The sequence below is a fragment of the Lissotriton helveticus genome, chromosome 10, assembly GCF_964261635.1.
Source record: "Lissotriton helveticus chromosome 10, aLisHel1.1, whole genome shotgun sequence".
NCBI lineage: Eukaryota > Metazoa > Chordata > Amphibia > Caudata > Salamandridae > Lissotriton > Lissotriton helveticus.
Genome location: NC_136071.1, coordinates 483,275,032 through 483,296,065, shown reverse-complemented (window position 1 = coordinate 483,296,065; position 21,034 = coordinate 483,275,032).

Below are 21,034 nucleotides of genomic sequence, written 5' to 3'. Positions count from 1 at the left end.
AGCAAGCACAGAGACGGGGCAGGGGAGCAAGCACAGAGAGGGGGCAGTGGAGCAAGCACAGCCAGGGGGCAGGGGAGCAAGCACAGCCAGGGAAGCAAGCACAGTCAGGGGCAGGGAAGCAAGCACAGCCAGGGAAGCAAGCACAGCCAGGGGGCAGGGAAGCAAGCACAGCTCGGCTCCCCGTGAGAACCATGAAAGAGTACATATATCTGTACATTAGCCCAAAGCAGCCAGCATGTACCTTGCCTTGTTTATTGGTCTATATCTGGCGTTATCTTCCTGCCGTGTGCATTGGCTTAAGGTGGGTTGCTTCTGCCTTGCCCTGTGTATTGGCCCGGGGAGGGGCAGCGCTACCTGCGGTTTGTGTCGGCCCAGGCTGGGGCTCCAACTTCCTCGCTATGTGCATCGGCCTGGGTCAAGCTGCAGCTGCGTTAGCTTGTGTCTTCGGTGGCTCGGAAGTTGGCTGCGACTCCTGAGGAAGCCAGCCTCGTAGCAGCAGAAGCCACTGAGTACCATGCTGACAGTCCAAGGCAGCTACGCTCAGTGAAGACACGAGCTTTGAATGACGTCCATGGTGTCCATTGCTGAGGCAGCATATGAATACCACCGGCCACCATCTGCGATCAGAAGCCTCTCCGAAAACACTGAGGTGAGTGCAAGGACTAAAGACTGTTTTTCTGTCCAATCAAGCGAAGTGTAAGAACTATAGTGGACAACGAACTGACTGCACATTTTATTTGTGGGAAACGTAATTTGCATCTGAGCCTTATTCGTGCTCTACCAAAGCTGGCTGGGGACAATGTTAGACAGGGTGACCCGGGTGACAGAAACATGAAGAGGAGGGACAGGTTTTAGCCCCCAAAGTGAGTTGAGATCAGGGGCATCACTCTGTATTTTATGTAGTGTTAAGTACATCTGTGTCCTTAAAAGTACTTTTTCCAAAAACAAAAAAGGTAGGCTGGGATTTAAAGTTAATGTTGGTCAACAGTTGAGTTGTGATCTTGTGTCCCCACGCTACCTTCCTGGGTAGCCTGTAGGGTCAGGTGTGGGGGGGAACTAGCACAGCATGTTGCGGACAAGAGCTTGAGAACAAGTCAACATTTTTGTAGCATATTTCTGTAAATTCAGGACTTTGGCAGTCAGCCTTTTGGAGTCTATATTATGCCAATCGTTTTTTTTTCTTCAGTCAATATTTTCTCAAGCTTCTCCATAAAAGACACAACACTGGTGTAACCCAAGCCCTTTGTGTAATCCAAAACCCACTAGCTACTTAGGAAAACAATCACTGGCAATGACAATAGGTGTGGCCTTGTCATACTGAGGCAATGCTTACATATTTTTATTTTCCATTACAAGCAATGGCTTAAAAAAAAAAAACCATACTGCTGGTAAGTGTGGCAGCTATAGGATTGCAATAAAATAGTACTGTTTTTAAAAACCAGTAGCGTGACTGTTTAACTGGTGATGATGTTTTTAATACAAAGCCTTTCAGTTGCGCCATGCATTGTATTATTATCATTATTTGAGAAGAAGTCAAGAATAAACCGCCCCCACCAAGACAAGGATTTAAATCACGGGCGTCTACGATGTTTCAATGTCACTTAATGACATTATAACACAATTAAAAAAAATAATAATAAATCACCATCTAACTGAACACACGAATTGCAGGCAAAATAAATAGCTGGTATTTAACATTAAAATAAACTATAAAAGCACACTTTGAACCACCTATGCCACTGGAAAAAATAGTTTTAGGCAGATGTGAACAATGTGCACTGGCTTTGTGCAGTCACTTTTACAGAATGGTGCCAGCAGGTAAAGCCCAATGCAGTGGCGGGTGAAAGCAAAATGTGAATGACAGTTCAACAGACCAATGGATGAGGCCTGCTGATCAAAAACTCCTCTATATGTTTTTTGAAGGGTTGTGGGTGATCAAAAGTCTGTATCTGTCTCAGTTTCAAAGCCAGACTTGGAAAAAACGTGCTACTAGCTAGTAAGTCTGGGCGATCATTTCGAGGTGCACCTTAAGAGGAAAATACCAGGATTAAAGGTCTGTGGTCAAACGAAAGTGGCCTACATTGTTTTCACAAGCTCTGACAGGGCTTCGGATCCGACAGCACAGGGGCATAATGGAGACCCCTCTGCAGCCCCTGAGGTGCGAGGGGAGGGGCAGTCCTGTCAAGTATCACGCAATAGGTGTGACATTCACGCATTTCAGTGCGGTGATCCGCATCACCGCACTGAAATGCATTGTCACGCATTCTGGCAATTGTTTACCGAGACCCGGGAGCCTGCCCTCAAGTCGTGCCTACTGGCTGTGTGACGCCTGGCACCCATGACCTCAGAGTTTTTTAACAAGCTATAGGGCGGCTGGCTAGTTTGAGGGAGTACTGTGTAGAAGTTCTGCAAAATTATCATGGCGCCGGCCGCAGCGCTCTGAATGCTGCCTGCTGCAGCTAAGTTAGGCACACTCTCGGCCGACGCACGTGGCACCAAACTTAAATTTACGTCAGTGCCGAATGGTGAAGTAAACAGTGAGACGCAATGGGGGATCTTGAGTAAGGGTCCGTCCTCCTGCTGCCACCTGCACTTCTTGAAATTTAAATGCACAGCTTCTGTTCCTGACCTCGCTCGGGGTGCGGGGACGAGGTGATGCATCTCCGCCGTGGACAGTCAGTGCAGCAGGGCAAGTCAGACTGAAAGCTGCTGACACCGCCGTCTGTGGCTCATGGATTCAATCTGGAATCGGATCCCACATGCACCATTCCGGCCCCAGACAGGACCAAAGCATCTTACCCACGAGCGAGTATCACTGAGATAGCGCCGGGGGCCAGTTGCAGTGAGAGTGGGTGCAGCAAGCTGCTGTGCTCACAGGGTGCAGCATGAATTTTGGCACAGCGGCGGTCGTAATATCTCACACGACCAGGACCTAGAAAACCGGGCCTCAGCACCACCAGCCTGGCTCAGCTGCCCAGTGACGATCATAAATAATCAGCAAGTGACTGGGAGAGCAGGTAATCTATTATCTGTAATTATCAATCACGTCTTTTTTAAAACACTTTTCCGTAACTGCCATAACTAAATTGCTGAAAGTACAGTACTGCGCTATGTGACTAGGTAAGTGTAGCGTAGTATTACGCTTACATTTCTAGTGCTTTGCGATGATTATTTCCTCCCTTATACTGTGCCTCAGCCCGGGCCCCCAGAAATTCTTGCTGTCGACTGGCAACACTAGAACTCCTCACGAACACTGCTCTGAGTCTGGGAGAGGGCGAGCAGGTCGTGTTTAGGGCAGACACGCCTAGCATGGAACTACAAATCTATTGAAAGCAATTTTTTTACAGAAACAAACCAAGCATCGTTAATTCAGAGAAAAACTTCCCATTAATGCAAAAAATACAAATAAGCATTCCAGTGACCAGTTTTGCATTCGTGACTGGGGACAGACTGACTTCGATACTGTGCAGCACGTGACAGAGTATGCAGCCGACTCAGCAGACAGAGATACTTCTCAAGGACTTCTGCAGATACATTATTTTTTTTGTTTTTTTCTCCACCTAGGTGCAGCACTGTAGTGTTGCTACTACTAGAGAAAAGGTATTATGAAGCGAACACTACCACAGTTATTTCGCCGAGGGGTTAAATATCCCTGTTGAAAGCTCTTGATTGTACCAATGATGCATTGCATATTCCCAAAACTACGATCAGTTTAAAGAGCACTAGGTTAGTGCCCTTCTATTTCTGTGATTTGCTGCAGTTTTAAGATTTTCTTAGTTTCTTGTTTCTCAAATGGGTGTAATTTCTGATATTTGTATGTTACCCTTGTCTTCATTACTTGATTTTGCTCCCGAGCAAGTGTCACTCCCTATGGTTGAAATGCCATTCATAATTACACTGAAATTACAAAAATGTCACACATAGCAATCTGAAACCTTGGCAGCTATGGAGGGGGGCCTAGTGTACCTTGTTTTGGAGAGGGCAGCCCTTCCTTGCCATTGCATGCCAGCAGAACACGTACAATGGCAAGTAATGTGAAACAGTTTAGAGCTCAGGAAAGCCACTCTGCTTTCCCGAGCAATAACAAACACAATTACAAATCTGGTAAGTAAATATTGCGGCGGGCAGACAGAGGCCCGGCGAAAGTGCCTGGAAGGGGGGTAACACGGGCAGGGCGCATGGAGACCTCCAACCCTTTAGAGGGGACCTCACTCCTTCGGAAGGGGTGGGGGGGGGGGCTATTGAGCCCAAGACAAACGAATATCTGTTCAGTGTGAGAGACTCTGGAGCAAAAATTGCATTCTGCATGGGGGAGCCGTCATCTTGCGTTAAACCACTGCGAAAGCCTGGCAGACTGGGCCCTCGACAGCTCGCTACCCACTGTGAGGGGGACGCGCCCTGAGGTACAGCAGGGGCACGCCGCGCGGGCAGGCGGTGTTTACATGACATCTTTCCCTCCACTACCCCCACCGCTCCCTGGCGTGAGCCCTGCGTCTCGACGGCTCCAACAGCGGGGTGTTTTGTCTCCCGACAGCTCCTTAAGAAACGGGGCCCTTTCCCAAAAAATAAGTTTAACTCGAAACTTAGACAAAGGACTGGGAAAGGACGACGGAGATAAAGGAGAGAAGAAGAAAGAGGGGGGAGAAGAAGAAAAAGGGGGGCGAAGAAGAATGAAGGGGAGAAGGGAAAGGGACGGGAAAAGAGGAGCTATAGGGAAGGGACAAGATGGAAGGGAAAGAAAGAAAGCCAGGTGATGATTCTGAGAGAGAGAATAAAGAGAAAACCGAAGAAAGAAAGAAATTTGGCGGGCGAGAGAGACTAAATGAAGAGAGGGGCTAGAGAAAGAGAGGGTTAAGAGAAAGACTGGAAGAGGCACAGAGTTTATACAGAGGTGATGAGGAAAGTAAAAGAGAGAGAAAGGAGAAAGTTAGAAAGGCAGAGGCAGGGGTGGAGGAGTGAATGGGGGAAGAAGAGCGTAGCAGAGGGGCCTCCGTCTTCGCACCCGAGCCGAGCGATGTCCGTTCGTCTCCAAGGAGCGGAGAAGCCATTGCACGCTAAACCTGTGACGGAATTCCAAGTGCCTCCATTTTTGTAGCCTAACGTGGTGCGCCACTTTTCGGGACTGAGGTCGATAGATTGCATCCAACGTTACCGGCTGCTCTTCTAAATGTTGCCCATGCATCTGGAATGGGAGGTCGCTAGATTAGAAAAGGGAGTACCCTCTAAGAAAAGTTATTTAATGCATATATTGGGAATCTTTCAAGAAGCCACAATAAGTCATAATACAATTTAACGTGTATTTGTAATGCACGTGCTCAGCGAGGTTATGTTGGTGCTAATTACAAGCCCTCGATTTACCGAAGCTGAGAGATTGAAACGGTTAAGAGGATGTCGGGATGGAAACCTGTGAATGTGGAGCCATGCATGGAGGAGTAGAATTGGGAGGCGGCACTTTCAACGCACCCGCGCGCCGGCCGTCTCTGGCCCAGGGTTGAGATCGGGGACGGATTTTCGATCTCTCCTTGCCTCACAATAAAAAAAGGAAATTATGAAAGGCTCAGGGCTCTGGCAGGAAAGAGGGAGAGAGATCAGGGGCAGGGAATGGTAAAAGGAACAAGAAAAAACGGCACAATCAGGGGCAAAAGAAACTTACCAGTGAGGCTGATCCGGGCAACAATGGCGGCTGCAAACGTCCGCAAATTTCGGATTCGGGGGCATGTTTTGGGTTCTGAGTGACGGGTGACGTCACAGGGCGAAAGAACGCCAAAAACACGCCCCCCGAATCCAAAAGAGATGGGGCTTGTTTCGAGTGACTCCCTTCTCCTCCAATGGCTGGCCTCCTTTTAGGAAGCCAGCCAATGGAGGAGAGGTGGAGTACAGAGGCGGGTTCAAGCCCCGTACTCAAAATCATTAAATCTCCGACCGGAAGCTGGCAAGCCAGCATTTCCGGTCCTCGACCTAAAAAGATCTTCTTGGAAAAAATTGTAAATGACAAATGGGAGAGAAACAAATGCAAATCACCAATAATTGCATATAGACTTCTTCCCACGGCTAAAGCACTATTACATTCTTATCTTTCATTTTTATGGAACCCACAGCATAGATATCCTAATTAGATTAAGGATGAACTACATTCCGTTAATGTTTGGTTTCCCAGCTAACACCTACACTGTGAATGATCTGCCTTCATGCCTGTGCAACGGGAGAGCATCCCAATCAACGCTACATATCCTCCTATTTTGCACTCTTTATGGGCCCCATAGGAAAGCTTTGCTGGTTCCCATGCTACGGAAATACAACTTTACTCAATATGAGCCTGCACTGCACTTTATCTATCAGCTTTCGGATCCCTAGTTGTGTTATTCCCTTGCATCCTACCTATGGGCAGTGGCTAGTAGAAGACGTCTACCTTTATAACTGTTTCCTTTTACCGGATTCTTTTATCCCACATTGATGAAGTTCTGAAATTATGGCTTTATCTTATATGGTGTAGTGTCTTTTAGATATTTTATTGATGCAAGGATTTTAACTTGTTTTTATATTTTTACTTTTTATGGAAATGGAATATATTTGGAAAGTGTATGGAAAGTATTTTAGAAAGATGATTTGAGATCAATTCACTTCTTCAAGCACTTTATATTTAAATACTTGATGTACTGTATTTTTCTCACTAGTAGTCATTGAGTAATTATTTTCGACCTTCAGCCAGGAAATGCAGCAGGGACTTCACTAGGACTTTTTTGATGTTTTGTAAAATATGGAATAATCCTCTATGAAATGAATTAATGTGCTGCTCGGAAACTGCAACTAATAACAAAACATTGTAGAAAGAAAGATTGCATGGTTAGGAAAAACGCAATGTCAGGATTCAAAATGCATTACATAGTGGTTAGGGATGTCTGTACTACTGACAAGACTGTACTACTATCCAAATGAGCCCTTCTTAGCAGCCTTAGGATAACAGATTGAGGGAAAAACACTAAGGATCTGAACCTAAGCATTGCATCTTGCATGCAGCTTTGTGGTTCATTAACTATCACATTTATTTTACTGTCATGACTAGCCCCTGAAAATTGCTTGCCACACAAACATCCCTTCAACTGGTGGATCAACTCCTGTCAGAATGTTAAACTACAGCCTTTTTCTCACCACTTAAATAATCCAAAACAGATATATTGCAATCTTTGTCCTTGTTGCCTATTTCTTTGTGGCAGAGGTTTCGAAAAATAAATGTATAAATTGACTGTAAGATTCCACTTTTCATGTCTCCATCTCTCGTGATTCCATCCCTTCGTTGAAACACCTCTTCCCCCAATGTATCAGTTCATTGAGTATTTTTCTTTCCAATTACTGCAAAGTAGCTTAGAAATGTTCGTAGTTCTGTTTTGAGAATTACCTAAAGTTTGCAACTATAAAATGGTGCAGTGTGACATGCTAATACGCTGCTATTTTGGATATGCCTCAGTGGTATAAAGTCAAGAAAAGTCAAGAAAAGCATTTTTTTGGGACATGTTTCTTTTTAAAATAGAAGGTATGAAGGCATTTTCGCTATAACTTGTCACTAAAAAAATAGTCAGTGTACCTACATTGGCAGACTTCTCCAATACGTATGCAGATGGGGGGACATTAGTTTCGCATTTAGCACATTTTACAAAACAATAGCTGGAACCCTATCGTGAGCAATACCAAAATATTGATTCCATCTATAATTGATTCTAGAGATATGTTTTCGCATTACATAAGGCTTTTTCTGAATAATCAGGAATCCGTTTCCCCTAAGTGCTTTCCCAAAGTCAGTGGTTACTAGATGCACCCTAAAGAGATATGTGACATGAGACCCACAAACAAATAAGTCAGTATAAAAAATGAGCTCAATCTTTGAGGTTGTACTGCCCACACCTTATGCCCAACGTCATTATTGTGTCAGTGGTTGCTGTCTACAGTATCCCACGCTGCTCAATTGGACATTTTGCTTAAGCTAAATGGAAGGCAGGCTTATAACTCATCGCGTTGAAAGATATTGCAAAAATGAGATCTGCAGAATGCTAAAAACGAGCCGGATAAAATTATCAGCCATTCAAAAAGTCTGCTTGCATTTATCTGTTCATAATTTGAAATCCGAGGAAAGCTATGAGATCGAGAAACCAGTAATCACCGCGCCAAAAGTGACACCTGGTCTGACAAAGAAATATGATTGCTTCGTAATGAAATAATTGCCTTACAGCGCAGTGCACTGCTGGCCTCCATATTGATTTTTGCATGCAGATTGGCATAAAGGATAGAAATATTACCATCCTGTCAAAGGAGCGCTTTTTATCACGATACCTCAGCTGGGTGATGAGAAGTATTGGGGCTGCGGGCACTGGACTTTCTGTTGAAGAATTTCTCTGTTGAAGATACACAGAAAATTATGTTATTTAATTTGGAGACATTTTCAAAGAAAAAATTCGTCTGTTTGAGTTCAGCATACCTAGTTTACTGCAGATCCGTCAAGGGAAAGGAGGGTCAAATAAGTAACATTTTCATTTTCTCTAGGATTCTTTGCTGACTCTGCAGAAAAAACAGCTGAATTGAGTTAAATGAAACTTCCCCTGAAAGTGAAACCATACTCAGAGAAGTGCCTTGGCTTGGTTTGGTGTCAATCTGTTCAACAGTTTTTGAAAAATTGACATAAAAAACTATTGCAGGGAAAGCTTGAATGTGTTAAAATGTAAAGATAACTGGGCCATTAGTCTGTAGGGGGTCAATGAATCAATGTGTGTGGCATAAATAAATAAAAAACATAGTTATTCGACAAACTACATTTATACCTGACAACCACTTCTGGTTTGTGAACCCAAAGCTTGATCATCGGACATGAAGCACCTGATTGGCTGCCTGTAATGGAGAAATATCTATTGAGCTAAAATTACAAGATTGGAGGGCTCAGTCCCTGAAACAACAAGCATTTGCAATACAATAGGTCTCGCATTTCAAAAGATTAAGCTATTGGCATTGTGAATTACAATGCCTTTTATTTATTTGTTTTGCTAATTAACAAACCCATTCCTGAAAACAGAAATCCACATAAGTGAATGACTTCTCGAAAACATGTCAGCAGGAAATGGTTTTGCACCATCTCAAGATAGAAACTCTGCTGATGCTATTTACGTAATAAGTGAGGAGTGTACTAAGATTCATTGCCAAGTAAAATTCTGAAGTGGTTGCTTCTAGGTCAATACAGAAGACATACCTGAAAATCTTTCCAAAGTCGTCCTCTTCAATGACTCCTGTAGCAAAAGATCACAAAGATGATCTATCCAATGCACCAGTATACTGACTCGATCAAACAAGATCTGAGATGATCTACCCCAGATGTACTACCCGGATCAACTAAGATCTTGGATGATAAACCCTTGATGCACTGAAATACTTTCCAGATCAAAGAAGTTCTGAGGTGATCTTCCCTTGATACTCTGTGTTATGTCTCTTTAAAAATTGTTTCCTCGTGCGCTGCACGAGAAATTTACGTTTCATGTATTTTTATTTAATGGGGCATTCTCAGCTTCAGTTATTCTCACTGGACAAACTGCATTGTTCCATGCAGCTGTTCGGAGAGAAGGACTGGAGAGAGGCAGCTCCGTCGTTGGACCAATACCTGGAATAAATACTTTAATATCAGCAGAATGTCTGAGTGAATTTGTGAATATCAAATGTGAAATTGCTAAAGCGCCGGCTTTGAGTGCATTTGATCATGATTTTGACAATGTGATAACTGTTGATGCCAGCAACAAGGGGTTAGGTGGTGTGTTGTCTCAAGTTGATCGAGATGGTAGAGAATCTATTATTGTCTATGCTTCATGTGAAGTGTTACCGGCTTTACTGATTAGTGATAATGGTGTACAGTTCACATCAAAGATTGCTAAGGATTATTTTGACAAAGTAGGTTTAAGACACTACTACTTCTCTTTACAATACTAGTGGCAATGGTATGATTGAGCGTTTAAATAGAGTTTTGAAAAATGCTGTACAATCTGCTGTTGTAAATAACTATTATTGGGAATTACAATTGTTCAAGACTGTTTGGATGTACAGAACTTCACCTCATGATGTTTTAGGTACATCTCCATTTGAAGTTATGAGAGGGAGAGCTGTTCGAACTAAATGCAATCCTGATTGGATGGCAAACAAGTTAAAACCCACTACTTCACTGGATGTGTTGAGACATAGGATTAAGGATAAAAGCTCAAAAAGTAAAGAGGTGTAAGATTTAAAACATAATGTCAAATATTGTGATATTAGTGTAGGGTCTTGGGTTAAGGTTAAAAAACCTTGGAAAGTTAAAAAGGAAGAAAGGCAGTTTTCTGAGCCTTTGAAAATTGAACATTTTTTCAGAAATGCAGTTTTGTTGAGTGATGGGAAGGTATGGAACTTGAAGCGCATTGTGGTTCTTAAAAGTGAGATTCACTTGTATAATAAAAATGGAAATTCAGGATTGTCAAGGAAAATGTCTCAACAGTTTATCATTGATGATGATCTTATCAAAAATGGTAACACAGGGGTAACTTCCCCGGGATGTTCAAGTTCTCATGATGAGAATTGTACTTCAGATGTTAATTCTGATCTAAGTTCCATTGTCAATTCTTCTACTATGAGGAGCAACATGGGTGATACGAGTGTTTGTGCTGGAACATCTGGAACTTCTGGAGGTTCTAAAGGTGCTGATTTAGAAATGCTTGGTGTTGGTACATCTGGAGCATCTAATGGTGCAAATTCGGAAATATCTGACAGTAGATTATCAAACACTGCTGTAGCACCTGATATTATAGTTAATTCAGATTCCACTTTAGATACCAACCTCTCACAAAGTCACGATACTCATTCAGTGCGTACTCACACCAAACCTTTTTGGTTAAAGGATTTTGTTTGTGATGAAATGTCTAACTGATATTTTTTTTATCATTCTGTATTAGGAGGAAGATGTGTTATGTCTCTTTAAAAATGGTTTCCTTGTGCGCTGCACGAGAAATGTACGTGTCATGTATTTTTATTTAATGGGGCATTCTCAGTTTCAGTTGTTCTCGCTGGACAAACTGCATTGTTCCATGCAGCTGTTCGGAGAGAAGGACTGGAGAGAGGCAGCTCCGTCGTTGGACCAATAACTGGAATAAATACTTTAATATCATTTCATCTCCTGGATTTATTCTCAACACTCTGTCTGGATCATAGGAAATCTGATGATCTACCCCTGATGCACTGAAATACTCTCCGGGTCATGAACGATCTGAGATAATCTGCCCCTGATGCACTGACATACTGTGCCAATCAAAGAAGATTTGACATCACACAATCAATTACATGGATACATCCTCTGGTTCAGAGAAGAGCTTTAAACTACACACCTGCAAAAGAAGCATCACGGCAACTTCAGTGTTCTTTTCTCTGGGCATAGACAGGCATGTGGCCAGCTCAACAAATAGGACAATGCGATTTTCAATTGTAGTAAGTGATCTCTAGTGATTGGAGGAAGCTGACTTTAGGAACAGGAAGAAGCCGTCTCAAAGGACAGGGGGAAGAAGTCTCAAGGGTCTAGAGGACGCTATCTCAAGGGACTGTAGAGAGCAGTCTCAAGGTGTTCCATCATCAATCCATATTGCTCATCAGAATTCATTTATAATGTGCCAGAATTCAACAGGAATCCACTTTCAAACTGATTTTGTCTTAAGCTCAACAGTTTCACCTCATGGTGAAGAACAACAAATTCCATTTACTTAGGAGCCACCATCAAACACTTCCTATTTTTTTTAATAAATTTTTATTATGGAGCATACATCATATAAATTCAAAATCAAACTACATACATTAGTACACTGCCAGCAGTGACAGATCAGATAATATTAATTTTGGCGCATGATCCTAATACAAAATGTTTCTCAATAATTAAGTACATTATTACACCTCCATTAAACGTAATCATGGATACTTTTTTCCAATTCATACATTTTACTTTAACAGATCTGGGCATTACTATCACAAAAATAATTATAAAGTGCACTACCACAAACAGTGGATTAGTCTCTACCCAAGATATTCAGGCCAGACTACATAATCCAGTCCACAATTCCATATTTGCGCTACACCCAGTCTGCGAATGGCGTCCAAATCAGGGCCCACATTTCCTCGCCTAACTACCCTTACAATTATATAAGGTTCTTTTACCAAAATATACATATTGAAGACTCGAGAGAGCCACCGCTGAACTTTTGGGGGCTCCAGACTCAGGCAAGCTGCAGCTATAGTCAGGCGTACTACTGCCGTGGCTATAAGTATAAAGTAACCTTATTGCCCTGGAAGTGTTGATCGATTTCAAAAAGCTTCGGGGAAGTAATGTCCACTTCTACTTCAAGTGCCTCCTCTAGGAAATGCTCAATCCCATCTCTTCATGCCTGTAATCTTGAACATGAGCAAAACACATCTGCCAAAATCAGCTGGTCCCTCGCCACAACTAAAACACTTATTATCAGGTCTCTTTAAACTAAACATCTTGGCCGGGGTATAGTGCAGATTAAACACCACCATATAATGTTGGCTCTTCAGACGTGCAGTTAGTAAATCTTCCAAGCTCGACTCCAACAACTTCTGCAGATCTGTATCTGTAATCCCCAGTCGAATCTCCGATGTTTCTGTTTGGTAGTATAAATAATCTACCACTGTATCAATCACAACTTTGTATATTTCCCAGTTCCAAGCTACCTTAGTGCCCTTTATAAGCGCCAGGAGTGAAATTTTGGCTGCCAAAAAGTTGATCATTGCAGAGCGTTAGTATAAAATCCTTGACCTGTATACAATATAAAAAACATTACTGTGACAGACTGAATTTCAACTGAAGGTCAGCAAATGAGAAGAGCTCATCGTGGTTAAAAAGATCAACCAGCCTTACAACCAATGCCCTACAAACTTTATTGTGAAATATAGATGGGAAAATAGATGAACTCCATAGCAGGGTATATTTATTATACTTGGTATCCCAGTTTTAGCTCAGAGTGATTTCCATATTTTAAAGGCTGCAATGATGGTTTTGAATTTTACTTTATGATAGTAACTGTTCTCAATTTTTCTGGGAAATCATCCCTTGGCCTCTGCCCCTTTGGTCAATTCATATATTGATGGTAGCTCTGGCTGAGCTGCAGCGATTTCCTCTCGCTGTAATAAGGAGCCTCATATGCTGTAAAAGGGAAGCCCAGTAATAATATCTAAAATTATGTATTGCTGACCCACCCCTGTTTCTGTAGAGCGCAGATATCTTAGGGCTTGCCGCACTCTTGTATCGCCAGATAAAGTTAGAATAAATTGCCTCAATTATTTTCAACCAGTGCGTTTCTACCTAAGGTGGTATTGCCCTGAATAGGTTCAAGATCTTGGAGAGTATGGTAATTCTTTACTACATTGCATCAACTAGCTAATGTTAAATATAGGCTGTTTATTCTTCTTAATTCTTGCTTGGCTTTCCTCAGTATTGGTGTAGAATTTATACTTGTTCTTTTGTCCACCTCCGCCCTGATCCTAACCCCTAAATATGTTGCACTTTCTACCCACCTACTTTCCCTCAATACATTGTCGTTGGTACCTACTATCTGGCTTGTCCCTTCATTCAGAAGGTAACCAGAAAAAGCGTCAAATAATTTGGCTTTTCTTTTCTAATTCAGTCAGGGTGTTTGCCAACTTCGGGGTAAGCACTGCAATGTCATCAGCATATGCAAAGATGTTCGTGTCCCTTCCCCTTATACTCATTGGCCTTATCATATCGTTTTCTTTTAGTCTACTGAAGAGGTCAATTTATAGTGCAAATAGAAAGGGTAACATGGGCATCCCTGTTGGGTCCCTCTTATGATCAATATTTTTTTTATTCAACCCCCATTATTTGATGTCTGGAAGATGGCTTGTGGTATAATGCCTTCATAGCTTTAATTAAGTCACACCAAGCCCCTTACGCTTGAGTATTAACCATATGTATTCCCAAAACCCTCTGTCGAAGGCTTTCTCCTCATGGAGCAGGATCAGGGCCATTGGCTCCTCAGTCACTGTCGCTACATCAAACAGGGTAATTGCTCGACTTCTAAGATCTGTCATTCCCCGCCCATGTATAAACCTATGTTGCCAGGGGGAAAACAATTTAGCTATTATCCTGCCAATCCGGGAAGCCAGTATTTTTAAATAGAGTGTTGCATTGCTATTGATTAGCAAAATAGGTATACAGAACCGGGGTTCGTAGGAGGCTTACCCTTCTGTATAAAGACTACAATATTGACACAACCCCATGAAGTGGAGGCAACCCAGTTATGTTTAGCTAAGCGTGGGCGCAAAATTCATTTCGTTTACAGAATTTGCGGATTTTTGGCAAATTCGCGGTTTGCGAATCACGCAAATTTGCCCCAAAATCCGCAAATTCGCAAGCTGGCAAATTGTTTTGCTTGGTCGCGCTTGAAAAATACAATATCGCACTCGCGGCGTTGACTTACCGTGATTCTGTGTTCGGCGAGTTGTTTTTCTCCCAGTTTGCGTGTGCTGCGCCATTTTGGATCTTGCTGCGTGATCGCGCGAGAGTTTTTCGACCGTGATTACATCATCGCGGCCCGCCATCTTGCAAAGCGAGAGTTTGACAACGCGAGTGCGTCATAAGGGCCCACGATCATGCATCGCGGGAGTAAACAATACCAAACACGTAGATGCGGCGCGCAGCTGACTTCCGGCGGGAGATTTGAACAGCTCGCTTTCCCGAAATTGCAAAAATTGCACTTCTGCACAAGAAATCCACAGCAGGCAGCATAAACCTTCTGAAAATGATGATTTTGATCAGAATAACTCCTCAGATTGATATTTGGCTGCACTTTTTGGTGCAAGGAGTCCATTTTTTGGGGGGTGGTGGGAGGAAGGAAGTGCCCCAGAGTCTCCAACTTCCTGTTCCTGTCCAGCAGGCTCCTCTCAGTGCTTTGTCCATGGCCTGGTCACTTTTGATTTGGATCTGGAGCTGGAAGGATTACTTTTTGTGGCTGCTGCTGGATATTTGTATTTGAGGACTTTTTGGACTTTGGAGTTTGGATCACTTTTGCACTTGAGACTTTACAAGTAAGTTGAGGTGTTTGTTTGGGGCATTGTAGTTGCTGCAACTAAAGTTTTAAAACTTTTTTCACAACTTTAAAAATATATATATTGTGGGTAGCTACAGTATCCAGTAGGCCCAGGGCTAGTCATGGGTGCATGATACAACTTTTTGAACTTAATTCTTATTTATGTCATGGAATTTTAGCTCACTGTTATATGTTGTTTTTTATTTTATTTTGGGGTGCCTGTAAAGCCTGACTAGCCAGTAGGCCCAGGGGTAGTGAGTGGTGCATGGACCACGTCTTTCTGTGGGGTGTCTTGAATTTAGACATCATCGAGGGCATGGATGGCATTGGATTGTGGTGATTTTTATGTGTTTTTCGACTTTTAGGGGTGTTGTTGGGGCCTGGCCATGTGGGTGGGGGCCATTTTGAGGCCTGATCCAGGCAGGGCTTGGCCATGTGGTGGGCGCAAGGCTCAAGGGGCCATTTTGGAGCCAGGCAGTGTGCTCAGGCCTGCACCCAGCTTGCCTTGCTTTCATCCATTATGCTCAGGGGTACTCAGTGGTGCAGGGACCAAGTCTTTCTGTGGGGTCTCTTGTATTTAAACATCATTGAGGGCATGGATGGCATTGGATTGTGGTGATTTTTGTGTGTTTTTTTTACTTTTTGGGGTGTTGTTGGGGCCTGGCCATGTGGGTGGGGGCCATTTTGAGGCCTGGTACAGGCAGGGTCTGGCCATGTGGTGGGGGTCAAAGGGCCATTTTGAAGCCAGGCAGTGTGCTCAGGCCTGCACCAAGTTTGCCTTGCTTCATCCATTATGCCCAGGGGTACTCAGTGGTGCATGTACCAAGTCTTTCTGTGGGGTGTCTTGCATTTAAACATCATTGAGGGCATGGATGGCATTGGATTGGGGTGATGTGTGTGTTTTTCGACTTTTTGGGTGCTGTTGGGGCCTGGCCATGTGGGTGGGGCCATTTTGAGGCCTGGTCCAGGCAGGGACTGGCCATGTGGCTGGGGGACAATGGGCCATTTTGAAGCCAGGCAGTGTGCTTTGAGCCATAGGTCTGCACCCAGCCTACTCTGCTTTTACCCATTATGCCCAGGGGTAGTGAGTGGTGCATGGACCAAGGCTTTCTGTGGGGCCTCTTGAATTGAAACATCATTGAGGGCATGGATGGCATTGGATTGTGGTGTTTTTTGTGTGTTTTTCAACTTTTTGTGGGTGCTGTTGTGGCCTGACCATGTGGGTGGGGGCCATTTTGAGGCCTGGTCCAGGCAGGTCCTGGCCATGTGGCTGGGGGACAAGGGTCCATTTTGAAGCCAGGCAGTGTGCTTTAAGCCATAGGCCTGCACCCAGCCTGCCCTGCTTTCACCCATTATGCCCAGGGGTAGTGAGTGGTGCATGGACCAAGGCTTTCTGTGGGGCCTCTTGAATTGAAACATCATTGAGGGCATGGATGGCATTGGATTGTGGTGTTTTGTGTGTGTTTTTTGACTTTTTGTGGGTGCTGTTGGGACTGACCATGTGGGTGGGGGCCATTTTAAGGCCTGGCCATGTGGCTGGGGGACAAGGGGCCATTTTGAAGCCAGGCAGTGTGCTTTGAGCCATAGGCCTGCACCCAGCCTGCCCTGCTTTCACCCCTTATGCCCAGTGGTAGTGAGTCGTGCATGGACCAAGGCTTTCTGTGTGTCCTCTTGAATTGAAACATCATTGAGGGCATGGCTGGCATTGGATTGTGGTGTTTTGTGTGTTTTTTACTTTCTGGGGTGTTTAACTGATGTTCCTCTGGCTTCCTTTGCTTTTAGGTGTACAAGAGAACCACCAGTGCCAGGAAGAAGTCCGTCAGCGGTGTGTGCAGCACAACGTCACGTGTGGCCACAGACAACTCTGCAACTCGTGCAACTGCGGCCTGCTGTTCTGACATCTGAAGAAGATGGGCCCACAGAAAGGTGGCCTTAGCTCCTCTACAAAGAAAGTTGCCACTGCCAGTAAGAAGGAGCAGAAGAAGCAAGTGGTGCCACTTACCAAGGAGACTGGTGTGCCCACAGACACTTTTTTCGGGGGAAAAAAACAACGCCTGCAGGAGCGTGGTCCGCCGGGGACCAAGATGGGAGCAGCACCTCCGCTTCATTGGGCACAGTGCCACCACACCAAGTTAGGTCCAAGTCCATGAGTGCTGCAGAGGCAGCCACTTTGGTTGTTCAATCACCATCGACCAGTGATGTTGGCTCATCGCAAGAAAGTAGCACCCAATCAACGCAGGGTGTAACTCAGCTGATGAGTGTTCAACAACCACAGCCGCTACGACAACCACAGATGCAACTAGTACAAGCACAACTACAAGCGCAAGGGGAGGCGCAAGTACATGCGCAAGGAGAGGCGCAGGTACATGTGCAAGAAGAGGCGCAAGGAGAGGTACAACTAGAGGCGCATGGAGTGGCACAACTGCCCACAATGCTTGTTCCTCCAGAAGTAGGGGCACATCAGGAAATCAAGATTCAAGCGGAGGTATCATCTGAGGAAGCCACTCCTCCTGAGGATGATCCATTGTCTTCCAGATCCCCATCAAGAAAAAGGTCAAGGAGGACTACTGCAAGTTCTTCTTCAAGCACCCTTCCTTCTGATGATCTTGATCTTGATTGGAACCCACAAATGCAGTCTGAGGGGTAGGCACGCCATGAGCCGACAAAGGTAGCTAAGCCTAAAAGGAAGGTTCCCGCAAGGCTTTCGCTTATGGCTGATGATGACGACGAGCAAGAAGTGGTGTATGCTGCTGATGGACAGTCTGACGACGACCCAGTCATTACAGACGTCACTCCAGCCCCAGCGGGCATGCAGCAGACAGACATTTTTACCCTATCCCGAATTGCTGCTGAGCGGGATATGGGCGGCGTGGCACTGGTACCACCACCAACGCATTTAACTACTACACCAACACGACCTACAGCGTCCATATTTTCTCTTCAGTAGGGCCGGCAGGGACCTCCATCCAGCTCGACCTCCATTACCTCAAGTAGTGGTGCTGTAAGTGCACAACAGAGTCTAATTTAGCCACACCCATCCTCCACTTCATCTGGCATTGAAACTGAAAGTAGCACCTCCACCACCAGCAGACATTTCCAGTCCCCAGTTTGGGCCTTCTTTAGTGTTAGCCAAAAGGCGGAAAACATGGTCGTTTGTTCGATTTGTACAACTGTAGTTAGTCGGGGTAAGCTTGGTTCCAACTATAGTACCGGAGGCCAGAGAGGTCTTCTCCAAAAACACCACACTCTCATTTGGGAGGCGCACCTAAGGAAGATCCAGGGAGCCAAAAGTACAACAAATCCAAATGTATCCATTCATATTGCATCTGATGATGACGAGGGGCTGATCATGCAGGGGGGAAGTGAAGAAGCGACAGACATTTTTTCTGCTACACCCAGTACCCCTGGCAGCAGCACTGCAGTGATAGCACCCACACCCTCTACCCTTGCAACATGTATGAGGAACACTAAGAGTCTGGGAGAGACACCAATGCGAAAAAATACATCAATGAGCCTAACTGGTTTTAAGAAGTCTGCATCATCATCATCACGTAAAACGGTCCAGACCACCATTAGCAGAATGTTTTGGTCAGATGCGCCATTTGAACGCAACCACGCAACGGCACGTCTGTATAACGCAAAGCTGTCTAAAATGCTAGCGCTGGACCTGCTCCCTTTTTCTTTCGTGGAAGGGGTGGGTTTTCTAGAATTTGTGGCAACAGTCTGCCCTAAATGAAAGGTTCCTTGCCGGTCCTATTTTGCCAGGGTTGCTGTTCCAGCACTACATCAAGATGTGCTGGAGGTGATTGACACAGCTATTCAGAAGAGTGCTAATCACACTATCCACCTGACAACAGACATGTGGACCAGTTGCCAAGTCCTTGATTAAATGTGCATCACTGCACACTGGGTCTCTTTTGCAGGGGTTAAAGACTAGTTAAAAGTATGTGTTGACACGGACACAGTTTTTCAAGCTACTCGGAAACATGCAACAATAGCCATGTTTGTCATGGAGAAAATTCATACTACACCTAACCTTTTGGAGGAGTTTGATAGGAAGGTCAATGAATGGCTGCCTCCAAGAAATTGCATAACTGGTTATGTTTCCACGGATAATGGCAGTAATATAGTTAAGGCCATGCAAGATGGTAACTACTTCAGACTGCCGTGTTTGGCGCACAGTATTAACATCGTGGTGCAAGATTTCTTGAAAAAAGAAAACACAGTCAGCAAGTTACTGACCACCTGCCGAAGAATCTGCACACATTTCAGCCATTTTTTTAAGGTCCGGACGGAGCTGAGCAGCATTCAACATGAACGTAGACTGCCAGTCAAAGGACTCATCCAGGAGGTGGCAACACGTTGGAACTCAACCTTTTACATGCTTGAGCCTCTGTCTGAGCAGTGGGGGGTAATAAATGAGTATGTCTATGAACTGGGTTCTACTATGAAAGACATGAGGCTAGAGTTGGAGGAATGGAAGCTAGTTGCAAGCCTGACAGACATGCTTAGTCCTTTTGAGGTCTTCACGCTTGAAGTCAGCAGGGAAGGCTGTTCTTTGGGCAAAGCTATCCCATTGTTGCGCATGCTAGAGCACCAACTGAAGGCGGTGTCTTCAACGTTCCGAGATGATGCTGAAAAGCAAGACGCATATCAGTTGGCGGAGAGGTTATTAAGCCGCCTAGTTGCCAATGAAAGGCTTCAGAGCATACATACAGAACAACATTACATTTGTGCCACTATTCTGGATCTACGGTACAAAAAGGCAGTGGCCAGCAAAGCATTCATTCCTTTTGATGAAGGAGATGTTTCAAAGTACAAACATTGGCTAGCTGTGTCAGCCACTCGGTTCGAAAAAGAGCGGCAGAAAATTGAAGGAGCTGACAGAAGTACTACTGAATCAGCAGGCCATCCGGCGTCAAGTTCCACTTCTGAATCTGTGGCCAAAGGGAGTCACTTTCCCTCACAGCCGTTAATGACACCAGCAACCGTATCATCATCCTCACCTGCACCAGGCTCAGCCATAATATTGTCGGAAGCGGATTGGCTAACTCATCAAGGGTTTGCTCGTTCCAGTGATGCAAAGGCCGCAGATGGTACGCAAAGTGGAGCAACCCTGGAGAACCTTCAGTCGATGGTGCAGGCCTGGATGACCCAATAGAGGTCTTTGTTAATCAGAACCCATTGCTGTATTGGTATCAGAAAAGGCCTCATTGGTGACTGATCACCAACCTGGCTCTAAATTATTTGTCTTGCCCACTCGCAAGCGTGTCTTCTGAACGTGTTTGCAGTGCTGCTGGTGCCATTGTAACTTCAAAAAGGACCTGCCTCTCACCCAAAAATGTGGAGAGGTTAACACTGATCAAGATGATTCAGCACTTCATATCACCAGATTACAAAAAACGTGAATGCACGCAGGGAGAAGAGTACACCGACTTAGGTGACGGAAGGTCTTCTCTGTTAGCTGACCTACTCCCGTCTCGATTCATAGAGTTTGAGGACGAGCTCCACTTTCCTGAGACCGAGGCCTGAAAATGACTTCCTTTTTTTTCGTCCTTATTCACTTTTATTCCTGTCTGTCTTTCTTTGTTTTGCAACTTTTACCACAACAAAACTCTAATCACCTAATCACAACAAGTCGATCAGCAGCACTGTCTTCATCTTCTTGCCTTATTGATTTGAAGGTGCCAAAGTCTGCATTCCTGAGGTTCACAAGTTCACAACTCAATCATGCTCCTCTATCCTCCTCCTCCAGACTCCCCCTATCCATTTCCCTCAAAGCAGATGGCTGGATTATTCAGAATAAAGACACTGTGTCTTCGTACTCGTAGACAAGTTCCCTCAAGTGGGACTGGAGGGAATTACTGACTACATGCTTGCTGATTGCTGACAGTTACTTCTGAAATTGATTGACAGGAGAGGCTGCC